The following is a 13,363-nucleotide window of genomic DNA, read 5'->3' on the forward strand; positions in this document are numbered from 1 at the left end:
TTTTTTGATAACCTCTGGTTTTTGAGTTGAATATTACTCAATTAATCTCTGAATTAACTTATATAAGTTGTATTAAATAAAGTTCGTAAAATATTAACAAGTTTTTAACTTGTACAAGAATTTATGTTTATAAATTATATGGTTGATGAAACTTTGGATAAAGATATTACATGACGTTCAAGCCTTTTTGGATCTCTGTGTAAGAATTTAAAAAATCCCAATTTTTATAGTTCCAAACTATTTTTTGTCATAAAAACAAAATATTATTCGTGTTTTAAGATACAAATAAAGTACTTTTACACTAATAAAAAATTTTCAAAAAACCATATTTGAACTCTTCATTTTATATGTACACAAAATTTTATTGGAATACAAATAAATGATTAAACTATAGGTATTTTAATAATTTATTACAAGACTGGTTTTTAGGTATCATTACAATATATATATATATATATATATATATATATATATATTACGTTAAGAATTATGAATTTATATTGAAAATATTAATGATTGTTGACTGTATTAAATAAAAGATATATATTTAATAAAAATTATCATTCAAACTATATAATGATAAGTTAAGTATCTAAATAAACAAAGAATTAATTAAATGCAATTATAACAATTACGATTACATCTTTAGGTTTTTCATAAATTATACAATTAAGTATGACAATTTGAGTTTTAAAGCAAGTTAGCTTGGTGGAAAGATTTCATATTAGTTGTATTCATCTGTGTTCCATGCTAATTTATGCGTTTAGTAAAACTATATTTTAGAATGTGTAAACAATAAAAGAGAAAACTTATCCGTGTTACCTAACAGCTCTACTATACGGTATATATTGAGTGTAGGTACTTCATAAGTTACGAGTAAGTTATTTTAATGTGTGTGTTGAATTTGAATTCAATGATAAATCATTTTGAACATAAACGATTCTGAACTTCAGCTTTCATTACTTAGTATAGGTACTTTAATATTTTAATTTTATGATATAAATAGTAGTAATACTTTATAAATATAGTATCAGTATTATAGTAATGAATTTTGTTATTAGTAAGTTGAATTGGTTTTTTCCAATTTTGATTGGAAGATTTGGTTCTCATGGAATCTTTTGTTGAAATTGATGGCTACATGTGTCGTGGACTGTTTTGATTTTGAGGTCATCGTGAAGTACCTAGTTTGTTTGTTACGTACTATAGAGCTTTGGCAATGAGACGCAGACAAATGTATTGAAATAATTGGATCGTTTGAGTTTTAGAATTTTTGGCTGGCCTTCAAAATACGATTCCATAGGTCCATAAGGGTCAGAGAAATTTTTTATTGTTGTACATTTAAGTCAACACCGACTAACTGTAGAATGGTGTGAATAAGTTTTTAGTATATTCTATTAAGGAAATAGCATAAAATTAATGTAAATATCATAAAATGCAACTGATTATAAAGTATGATGATATATGTAAAAGATTCGAATCTCCACAACAATATTATTTTTTATTTTTTATTTTTATTGATCTTGAAATTTACATAGATAAATTTCTGCTTCGACATCACAGGCCACTAGTGTTACATTTTTAGTAAAATACAATTATATAATAATAAATATGGTTTATAATATCTTAAATAATTTTGATATTTTTTAATTACAACAAAGTAGTTAAAATCGTTATTCTTTGTTTAAATAATTAATTTCATCTGACTTTAAAATTTCTATAAAAAATTGTGGTTTTATATTATTTAGACTTTTAACTCTAGTATGAAATAAGTATGAGAAAAATTTTCAAGTCACCCCAAAATGTTGAACTTCATATTAATTCCTAACTACAAAAAAACAATATTCAAATGCTCGTGAAATAAACGGATTTCGAAAAAATTTGAATTTCAAATTATCATACAAAATAATCATACCTTTGTATGATTAATATTTTAATATGGCTATAATATAACTTACGATGAACATTGTATTTAATTTTCAAATTTTTTTATCAAGCAAATGTTTTGTATGGATATTAAATCTTTAGAAAAAAAATAATAACTGTCAAATGTTAATTGCTACTATATTTTAAAATTAACAGACTCCATGAGCACTCTATCTAGTCTTAGTAATATAAATAACGATAATGTAATAATTAATAAAATAATCAACTTGACTAATAAATTTAACGATAACTTAATCTTCGCATCAGGGGCGGGTTTTATCACTCACCAGGGGGGGGGGGGCTAATAGAGGTTCAAAAATTTAGTTAGTTGTTTTTTAAGTCTATATAAAATTTAAAATTATAGATTATATTTTTGAGTCCCTCGACCCTCATAAGTAAGTCATTGTTTTTTCACAATAGTGACAAATTTTAAATAGTTGCATTATTGGTATAGATTGGAAAAACAATCTAAAAATAGCTTGAAGCCTAAATATTCTAATATCCATAATTAATAATCATATTCATCAATGACAATTGACGATATTTCATAATAATTATATCAATATATCATAATACTTGGCTTTGTAAAATAGTTAGCTTAGTTCCAAGGGGGGGGGGGCTATTGCCCCCTTATCCACCCCCTTAAACCCGCCCCTGCTTCGCATGGATTCCCGGACACTGCGGAATAACTGGTAATGAAAGAGCAGACTTACTTGCCAAAGAAAAAGCTAATAACTCACATCAACTAACTGTGTGCAATATTAAATCCAACAAAGACATTAAAAAAACTATACACAACCAAATCGAAAATAACTGGTAAAAATTAATAGCAAATTAAATGAGATAAAAGGGACTATCGAAAAATGGAATAGCCCAATGTCGCTCAAAAGAAGAGAGAAAGTCATACTATAAATCGCCTCGGAATAAGCCTACACATATCAAACTCATGGCCACCTTATGAAAAAAGAGCCACCAAAAATATGCCTTATATGTGTAATTACAAACATCAAACATATTATTACCGAATGCAGAGACACAAAAGAGGCAAGACAAAAATACAACATACCGGAACACCTTCACGACGCACTGGGCCCTGACGAAGAATCCATCCAAAATATAATTTTATTTTTGAAAAATATTGAATTGTACAATTAAATTTAAATTATTATTATCATTTAAAAACAAGCCAATGGTCACGTTTCCGAGGCTTTTTCCTTAATAGAAAAAAAATAAAAATAATAATATTTTAAAAATGACATAATATTTTATGGAAAATTATTAATATAAATGTTTGGTAACAATGCCAAGTATTTACGATTATATTATATTATATTATGAGCTATAGAAGTAATGTAATTAAAAACTAGTGTGAGTGAAAATTCCCATTTTTCTTTGATTTTTTTCCTGTTTTAAAAATAACAGAATTTCTTACTTTTTGATCGTTTTAATTTTTAAGTTTTTAATTTTATGAATGACAATATAGATAATATATTTTTAATTTCATATTTCATACAATAATATTTTTCTAGTAGTTACTGTACATGAAACTTTACTTAGTAGCTAATAGCTTATTAATTAATAATTAGTAAAAATATTCATAGTTTTGATAAGTGTCGTGGAGTAGCACTCCTAAAATATTGTGTAAAATATAATTTTACAATTAGTGGCAAATGTTAATACTTGTTGAGGTTAAGAATGTTTGATCTCAAAAATCACATTGTTAGTAGGAATGGGTTTGAATAAAATGTTAAATAAATATGACAATATAATAATTTAGATTAAAAAATAAGATAAAATCAGACGCCTTCGAAAATGTTTTTCTATAATTTTCACAATAATTGGTAGTTACTATTTTTTTTTTAAAGTGTTTCTTAAATCTTTTTAAAATATAATCGATGATTTATCAGCGTAAACTTGTTGATTTGATAATGAGTATAGATAATATGTAATTACGAATATGAAACCTTGGTCTGGCGTCATCTTGATACGTATAGTATGATTAGGAAATTGTCTGTTAGGTAGTAATCATAACACATTTATATTTTTGTTCTTATTCATTTTTTTTTTTTAATCAATACTTATATGGTAAGTATAGTACTTCAAACGAATCAATAATGTTTACACGTCTGTCCACTATAAAACTTAAGATTTATTATACTTTGATACTTTGATCAACAAACACACAATCGCCAATCCTATAGCGAGTTGAAAAAAATACTATCAGAGTTTTTAAATGAAATTTACAATACAATAAAGAGTGAGTCATTGTTAATGACATTCAATACTGAAATATCTCATATAAATTATATAAAAACTTACTTAAATAAATACTGACTCGTGAATTATAACTATTTCAATCAAAAAATCAATTCACTGCTAAAAGATTACATAAGAAATTGAAAAATTAGTTTAGATATGTGTACGGTTTACAGTAGTCTGTGACTGAATTTAAAAAAAAACGAATGAATTGAACGTACAAATTATAAATATTTAAGAAATAAGACAACTACCAGTTTTTTTTTAACGAAAATAATAAATATATACATATAACTTTTATGTAATACATTTTATATTTTATTGATATTATTTTAAATAGTAACAATAAGCATTTAAGTATAAAAACATTTAACTAACCAATTCGATCATTTCTTTTTACACAGATTACCGTCACAACACAATGATATAAGAACTCGATGAATAAGTAATCAATCAATATCTATTATTTTCATATTATACTCTAATTTTAGCCATATATATTATATTTCCAATATAACAATTATGTATAGTGTATATAGTTTGGAAATATATAATATATATTACAAAAATTAGAATATAATATGAAAATAATAAAGGTATTGCTGGAATCAAATCTTCCTGAACACCTGGCAGAATCACTCGGTCACAACAACTCTTCACTCGCAGTCACATTCAACTTTATTTCTTTGGCAGAACTTCAAAACAAAATTTAAAGAAACAAAGTACACTTATTCAAATGTAAATACTGTAAATTTTAGATGTAAATAACGGAATTCCATTGTTCCCAATGGCCGATGTCGCCGAGGGTTTATTCTTAATAAAAAAAAAAAAAAAAAAAATTAAGGTATTGAGTGATAACTTAGACATTGAGTGCCTAAGTCACTGTGTAGGTATGACATATAATAGGTGTAAAAAGAAATTAAACAATTAAACACTTTTCATCCCCCCCTTCCCCATTGTATATGTATTTTAAAACGTATAGTCTAATTAAAAAGTTTCTATGTTCACCTATTTAAAATACGTGTCCAAATATTATCAAAAGTAGTTACTTATATACATTTTAATTTTATACCTACATACAATTAGTACTATCAGTTTATTCAATTTAGACATGCGACCAAATTTGATCAAAAGTAGCTTAACATTTATATATTTTTATTTTGAACTGTATAATTTTTATAATTTTATAAAATTTAGATTTTACATTTTATAATATATTCACATATTAATTAGGTTAATATGCATTTTCATTTTGAATTATATAATTATTATAGTTTTATTCAATTTAGACATGTGGTCAAATTTTATGAAAATATTATAAAATTTGATCAAAATTAGTTACATTTATACATTTTAAAATAGACATATAATTGGTGGTGGGGGGGAGGGGGGTTGAACAGTGTCCGGCGGGATCAATGTGTAGATATTATAAACAGTAGACGGCGGAATCAATATGTAGATTTTATAAACAGTAGCCGGCGGAATCAATATAAACCTTTTTCCTAGGCAGGTAATTTCGGCGGAATCAATAAATCCCTCTGCAATTAAGTGGATCGGTCGTAAAATGGCCGTTATATATGTCACTTGGTGACAATAATATAATAATATATAACAATCGGGATACGCTTCAGGTATGCCGCTGGTGGCACCTGATTGTATTATTGTATTTTGACAGTTGAGGGTTAGGATGAAGACTGATTTAAGTTTTGTAGCTGCACCGTTATATATAATGCATTTATGGGGAATTCCGTTGCCGGTTGGTTGAGTTTATTAAGAGTGACGAAAGAATGTCGCACTTTTGCAGTGGTGCGGGTTACTTGATTGGTGCGTGCGTTTTTCCCTCATCAGCCTCTTGTAACTTATTTCTTTACAAACCACCTTCGTCAGTCAAGTTTCCCTAACAAAAGTGTGAAATTAAATTGTCAACGTGTTGTTTCGTACACACTGTTGGTCTTGAAAAAGACCTTTTTATGCGCTCGTGTGTATGTGCGCCGTTATAACTTTCATTTTCGCAAAAATGTTTCAATACCCAGATGGCAAGCAGATTTTTGGCGACCTTTTTTGAAGAACCTACATAAAAAAGCAACGATAAGTGATCAGTGATTATTGTTATAACAATTTTAAATATCAATACTTTAATACTATTATTAATCCAACCAATATCTGTCGTAAATAATATTTTTTTTAAATCTTAAATAGACATTTTTTGTTTTTAGATTAAGATATCTCGACATTAATTTTTCGACAGAAAATCGTTTATATTATTATTGTACATATTAAAGTGATCATATAAAAAATCATACTTCACATCTAAGTGAAACTTAAATTATATATAATATTGAAATTAAGTCATAGATTATATTAAAATTGTCAATATCTACAAAATAAAAATATTACTTTGTGCACCAATAGATTGACCATTGATGACACACCCCACCATTATCACTGGCAGAGAAATCGCTATGACGCTGACTGCGTAGTTGATATATGGATAAATTTCATTTAATAAGAGAACTGGTCGGTACTTCAATTTGTATTCAAAGTGGTTCATCACCTAAAGTAAAAGGGTTTAAGTTATAATATTTACTATTATATCTAGTGTAATAACTAATAATGAACATTAAACTGTATAATTTAATGAACATTAATGTTGCCAATACAAGCATATTTCGTAATATAAAATCAAACTCAACCAAAATGTATTAAAAAATAAAAAATATCTAAGTAATTGAAATATTGTATGTGTGTAAGACGAAGGCAACAATTGTCCATGTGGCGTCCTCTTAACACATGAATGCTTAAGATTATCAATTTTTTTTTAATAAAATGTCTTAAAATATTATCCAGTAATTATTAAGATTTTGATCTTTCTAAAGGTTTAAGTCACAATATTTTATAATACCTAATTGCGTATATATTTAATAGACATATTAATTAATTATATTTATATTACTCTATCAGTCGTTATGAGGTTGTGGACGAAGTATGGAGTCAGTTGAGCAGCCGAAGTACTCTGTACGTTTACTAGATCTTGTTCGTTCTAAAAGTTTAAGTCACAATATTTTATAAAACCTAATTTCGTGTATAAATGTGTTTAACTTCTACGTTTCTAAAAAAATAATTTATCTTTTCGATTACTCTGACATATTCGGCATAATTATGTGTACCTTTAAAAGTCCTCTTGCTTTTTTGTACAAAAATCGCCTGCTCATCCATACCAATCCTATACCGGCTATTGCTCCTAGTGCTATAAATGATTTTGTCTTCATCTTGAAACCCAGACAATTGTAGTTTTCAATAAACAATAATAATTAACTCGTTCACTATATTTTGTGTATAACAATATAGGTACTATAGAAATAACGTAACGGTCCGTGCAGGAGATAATTTTTCAAATGAATATTTTAATTATTGTTACGCAGATAATATATTTTTGGGTACCTATGTAGTGATGTATTTATAAATATTATGCTGTTTATATTTTCATTTACAGATATAGTATATATATATATATATATATATATATATATATATATATATATATATATAGTCAGATAACATGATTGAATAAAAAAATACCAATGCTAATAAAACTACTCAACCGATTTTAATAAGATTTTATGTTTAATGTGGTAGCTTTTGTTAGACTTAAAGTATAGGTCATTATTAATCCTTCGTCGGGCGACCCTTAATTGTTTTTTTGAATACCTAATAATGGATTTTGATGTCAATGGAAATTTACTGTTGTCGCCTTGTTGAGTAATTTTTACATTTTTATAATTTTTATAAATTATAATTTTTTTGTTACACGAAATATATCCTTGGTGACATAGGCCATTGGGTGACAAAATTTAAATTATATTGCGTTGTATTTACATTGAAAACTATATTATTTTGCAGTGTTCATATTTTATTTTGAAGTTCTGCCTAATAACTTAATTTATTATACTACTGCTATTTAATTGACTGCAATTCAAGTTTTGTTCTACACAATTTACTTAATCATATTAAATTTTTGCACATACCATGTAATAGTTAATTATTCAATATTCGATTTGTAAGTGTTATTAGTCAAACTTCGTTTAATAAATATATTTTGTTCTTTGATCTTTCTGAATTTTTTATCAAATCGTTTAAGTAGAAATATAGAGATGGTACATTGCACCGTGCTGACTGTAATTTTAATTAAGCAAGATACCTCCACATATCCGTTCAGCGATAATATTAAATTATTTATAAATTAATAACACATATGTTATAATATAGCTCTCAGATATTATTATAATTTTTAGGTATTTAAATATATAAGATAAATTGTATGATATTAATAAGAAGAAAATGTGATTAATTGTATCTTTGCACGAATAATAATTATTAGCATAACTGTTGTGTTAAGGATTCCCAGAAATATCAACGTCGTGATTGCAAGACAGGTTGTAACAACAGATGTAGTTATACTATAGCCGGAGGGCTTTTATAATTTGTAATAGTAAATGCCTTGGAACTACTAAATCATGTCAAAATAAATATAGTGCGTTTTATTTTATACATATACATTTATTAATTATATTATAACAATGTAATAACAAGTTTTTATTTGCAACATTTATTTTCTTATTTTTTGCATTTTTTGAGTAAAATAAATAAAATGTACGACACTTTCCGATTTAACATAATACTGATGGTTACTAAGGTTAACGACCGGTAGATAACATTATTTTCCGTTTAACATAATTTACCGTAGGTGACATATTTAAGTAAAAATTCATTCAAACGAGTAGTTTTTGAATTATTTATGTTTAAATACCTACTAAGAATAATATTGTTTGAAAAAATATCAATGATTATGATAAAAAAAATGTCTAATTAATAATTATTCATAAAAATTTATAATATTTCAAAAATTGTCTGAGTATAATAAGTTTTAGACAAGTTACTATGAAAATATTACTATAAATCTATTTGATATTTTGTGTAAAATCATTATTTAGGGATATACCTATATTAATATTATGTGGGTCGTAGGTAGATACTTAAAGTTAAACTAATTAGAAACTAAATTTTTGAAAAAATAAGTTGTAAACGACTACACTACTTAAATGATGAAAATTTAAGTACCCTCTAGGCAAATAAGGTTTGCATTATAAGGCAGTATAGGTATGTATTTTTTATATCCAATATTTTTAATTTAAATATTTAGAAGCGCATTCGACATCCAATCATGAGTTTAATACTCTAGATTCCATTAATAAATTTAAAAGTTGATGGTAATTTCATATTTATAGAGGTACTGTTTTTAAACTGGCTAAGAATTGTATCATGTCTTCCATTATTTAAAACTTCGTATTAAAATTACAGTGGTTTATTATCAGCATCTGGTTACAATGGTCAAATGATTATCAGTTATTTCAATAATTAAATTTTTTTAAATATAAATGATTACACTAGCTAACCTCTAATCAAGTTCTAATTATGTCTACCAAGGCAATTTGGTCAAATAAACAACACAATAAATTATAAATGACACAATAGAGTGTAAAGGCACCTTTAGAATAAAATTAAATGGAGGAAATAAGTAATAACACAGGTAAAAATATCATGTATCTTTGTTCACTGATTAAAAAACTACCGTGTAGCGTATAAACGTGAATATCTGCATCTATAATATATTAATATATTAATATATATATTAGCATTGTACAACATTAATTATTCTTCAATACAATAATTTATTTGTCAGTAAGAATTTTAATGGATGATATGTTTTAGGTTAGTACATAAAAAACACATTACCTAAATGAGTAAAACAACCAAATGACGCACGGATGCACGGACGACAAAGTTGATAAGTCGTTTAATATATTATTATAAGATTATACATTTAAATTGTTTCATAAACTTGTTGCTATACCTATTAAAAAAATTATGAAAAATTAAAATTATAAAATGGAAATATATAACACTATTTTCTTTAAATTGCGCATGTCAGTATGAATTTATTTGTTTTATTTGAAGTACATCGACATATGCACAGGTGGTATTTATAAGTGTTGTGTATTTGTGTACACAATTACAAACTGAACATTTTTTATTATTATTATTATCATTACTATTATTATTAATATAACGCTGTTGACAAGAAAACCCCTCCTTCGTACTAAAACCTAACTTTTCTAGTTGTAAATGACTTTAAAAAAAAAATAACCTAATTTCTATTCTGCCAATGTTCTACATTTTAGACACAAATTTAAATTTTTTAGTGTTAAAATTAATTAAAAACTAAAATGATAGTGTGAATATTTAAATATAAAAAGTTAATGTTAATAGTTACACAAGAATATATATTATATAGCTTATTATTTTAAGACAGCATTATATGTCTTTAAAGTAGTTTTGTAGGTAAGAAAAATATGAAATTGATAAGAATAATTTGTTGATATTTAAATTTATTTAGCTTTTATTCATAAATTTACCTCAATAATATCAATTCATTAAAATATTTAAAAACTAATATCAAAAACAAACAGAATAATAAATAATATTAAGTAGTCTATGTATAACTAAAAATATAAAATTAAAGTATATAAACAAAAATAATTATATAATAAAACCAGCCACCTGAATAAAAGAAATAATAATAACAATAATAATGTTTTTGATGAAAAAAGAAGACCCACCCATATATGCCCAACCTGCAACTTTCCTTAAACATATATTAGGTAACAGAATGTAGGAAGTATGAAACTCAACATCAGAAATTCAGTTTAACCCACCATCTATCAAAAAATCGAACATACTCAAGTGCTCAAATTCCTCAAGGAAACAGTACTCTATGATATAATTTGAAAATATATAGTTTATTATAAATTTAGAATGTATATAATATTAATTTCGTATTTTTTGGTATAGATAATCACATGTAACTATTTAATGTAACCAATAGCTCCAATTGACGAGGCAGTTATTTATCAATAATAATAAAAAAATATATATATCAATAATTATGATGCCCTGTTCAGAGTTAATTTATTGATTTATTGAGACAAATGATAATGAAAAAAAAACAAATTAATTAATATTAACAAATACTAAATAGTAAGTGATATATTTATAATAAATTCTGAGAGGTAAGTTGAATACATTGGGTTACAGCTTTCTAAAACTATCGTAAATCCATATCATGTAAGTATGAACAATGAACATCACTTTAATTAAAGTTAAGTAGTTTATATTTTGACGAAATAGTATAGTTGAGCATAATCATTTTCTTTATAAATTAATCTTAAGAGGACGCTACACCCGCATATGTTGTCTCCGTCTTACAAGTGCGTAACATAGCAAATGTTATGCTCAGCAGATTACGTTTAGCTCCGTTAGTTTAAAATTTAGAGTAAAATGACCTCTCACAAAAATTAAAGATAACATTATTATCGAGGGCACCTCGTAGGTTTTTTATTATATTTTAATTTTAAAGTGAGTTATGTGTATTTTAAAATTGTAAATTGTTTGTATATCTTAAAATACTCATAACTCACTTTAAAATAAAAATATAATAAAAAGCCTACGAGGTGCCCTCGATAATAATGTTACCTTTAATTTTTGTAAGAGGTCATTTTACTCTAAATTTTAAACGAAGCTAAACGTGATCTGCTGAGCATAAAATTTGCGATGTTACGCACTTGTAAGACGAAGACAACATATGCGGGTGTAGCGTCCTCTTGAAGACATAAATCTTTTCGTGTATATTACGTATAATACGTATTTCAATATTTTATAAAGATTCACAAAAACCAATTATTGTGTTTTAGAATATAATATAGGTATACTGAGCCGAGTATGAAGTTGTTTAGAGATAGGTGGCATTGACGATAAGTTAATAGTAAAAAATATTATATTATCGTTTAATATATTAATAATTATTAGGTATTATCTAATAGGTATTATAATATGCTATTTTTTCAGCAAAAATTTGTTCAATATTCTGTACTCCATAATACAAATAGAAAAAAAAGTAATTAAAATAAATTTGTGATTTGAATAAAACACATCCTTGGAAATATAAGCAAGAATATACCGTGTATGCTCTGGATCGCTTTTTGTTTGCAACAATTTATTATTGAATTCAAATTTGACAAATCCATTACACATACACTACCTCACGATACCCTCTATTTACCAATTTTTTTTTTAAATTTAGGTAAAATTTAATCTCTTTCAGAAGTTAAGAAACTCGTTAACATTTTATTATAACCAATACATTTAGTCCATTAAACTAATAAAATAAACAATTTTTTATTTATTCTATACTAGGAATATTTTATCATTATATTATACAACTAGTTTATTATTTAATCCAGGAGCACTAAAACCCCAAAACCATACAACTGGTACGTCACTGTGTCTTGATTTTTTATTAGCGTACTATAATACCAGGCACCAGCACAACAAATACGATATAACGATTACGACTGTTGTTGTTCATACACGGATGTAAGTATTATGGTAATATATGATGCACGTAATATGTTATATAATATTATAGGTAAATTTTCAGTTTTTTTTCACCGAAAAATATCACGAAGGTTGTTGAATGGACAGAATATGAAGTGAGAGGTTAATTTATGATTAATACAAAATATTATTAATATTTTCCGATAGTGTATAAATTTATATTAACTGGTACCTATTATTATAATGATTGCGATAAAAAATTAATTTTTATTTCTGTGTTTGTTCTCAGTCGTAAAGTCCACCACCGTATACACAATATGTATTATATTATATACATATATATTACTTGTATGATATGCTTTTCCGCCTCGACCTAAATCAATTATCTCTGCGAATCTTTGACCTTCGATCTCTCAACCAAGAGAGAGAGAGAGATAGAACGATTGTGAAGGAATGGGCACTTACTATCGGTCTGACGGAAAAACCGAAAATTAGGAGTGTGCCTCCACACGCACACGAGTCAGTCGATAAATCAATATAATGCAATATTAATATTTATAATGATTAAAACCATTAATAACAAAATAACATGGAAATAACAAAAGTAGTAATATTATCATCGTCGTCTTTGCACAACAAAACAACTCTGCTGACCAGTTTTGGTGATACTGCTACAACCACCACCACTACCGCCACCACCACCTAATCATCATTACAAACACGGCCACGTCTT

The 13,363-nt window shown here is 26.0% G+C and overlaps 1 long non-coding RNA gene across 2 annotated transcripts; it reads right to left on the reverse strand.

The window, feature by feature from the left end:
* Positions 1 to 5,476: 5,476 nt before the first annotated feature.
* Positions 5,477 to 13,274, reverse strand: LOC149058418 (uncharacterized). 2 transcript variants are annotated; one of them, XR_016190156.1, is made up of 3 exons: positions 12,977 to 13,274; positions 6,577 to 6,733; positions 5,477 to 6,249 (listed from the first exon to the last, which is right to left on the reverse strand). It is a non-coding gene; the product is annotated as an uncharacterized LOC149058418 (long non-coding RNA). The 2 variants fall into 2 exon arrangements; XR_016190155.1 differs by lacking the exon at positions 12,977 to 13,274 and adding an exon at positions 9,973 to 10,079.
* Positions 13,275 to 13,363: the final 89 nt, after the last annotated feature.

This window comes from Diuraphis noxia, unplaced genomic scaffold (assembly GCF_037042655.1).
Source record: "Diuraphis noxia isolate RWA-SAM2 unplaced genomic scaffold, SU_Dnox_SAM2 contig0002, whole genome shotgun sequence".
Taxonomy (NCBI): Eukaryota; Metazoa; Arthropoda; class Insecta; order Hemiptera; family Aphididae; genus Diuraphis; species Diuraphis noxia.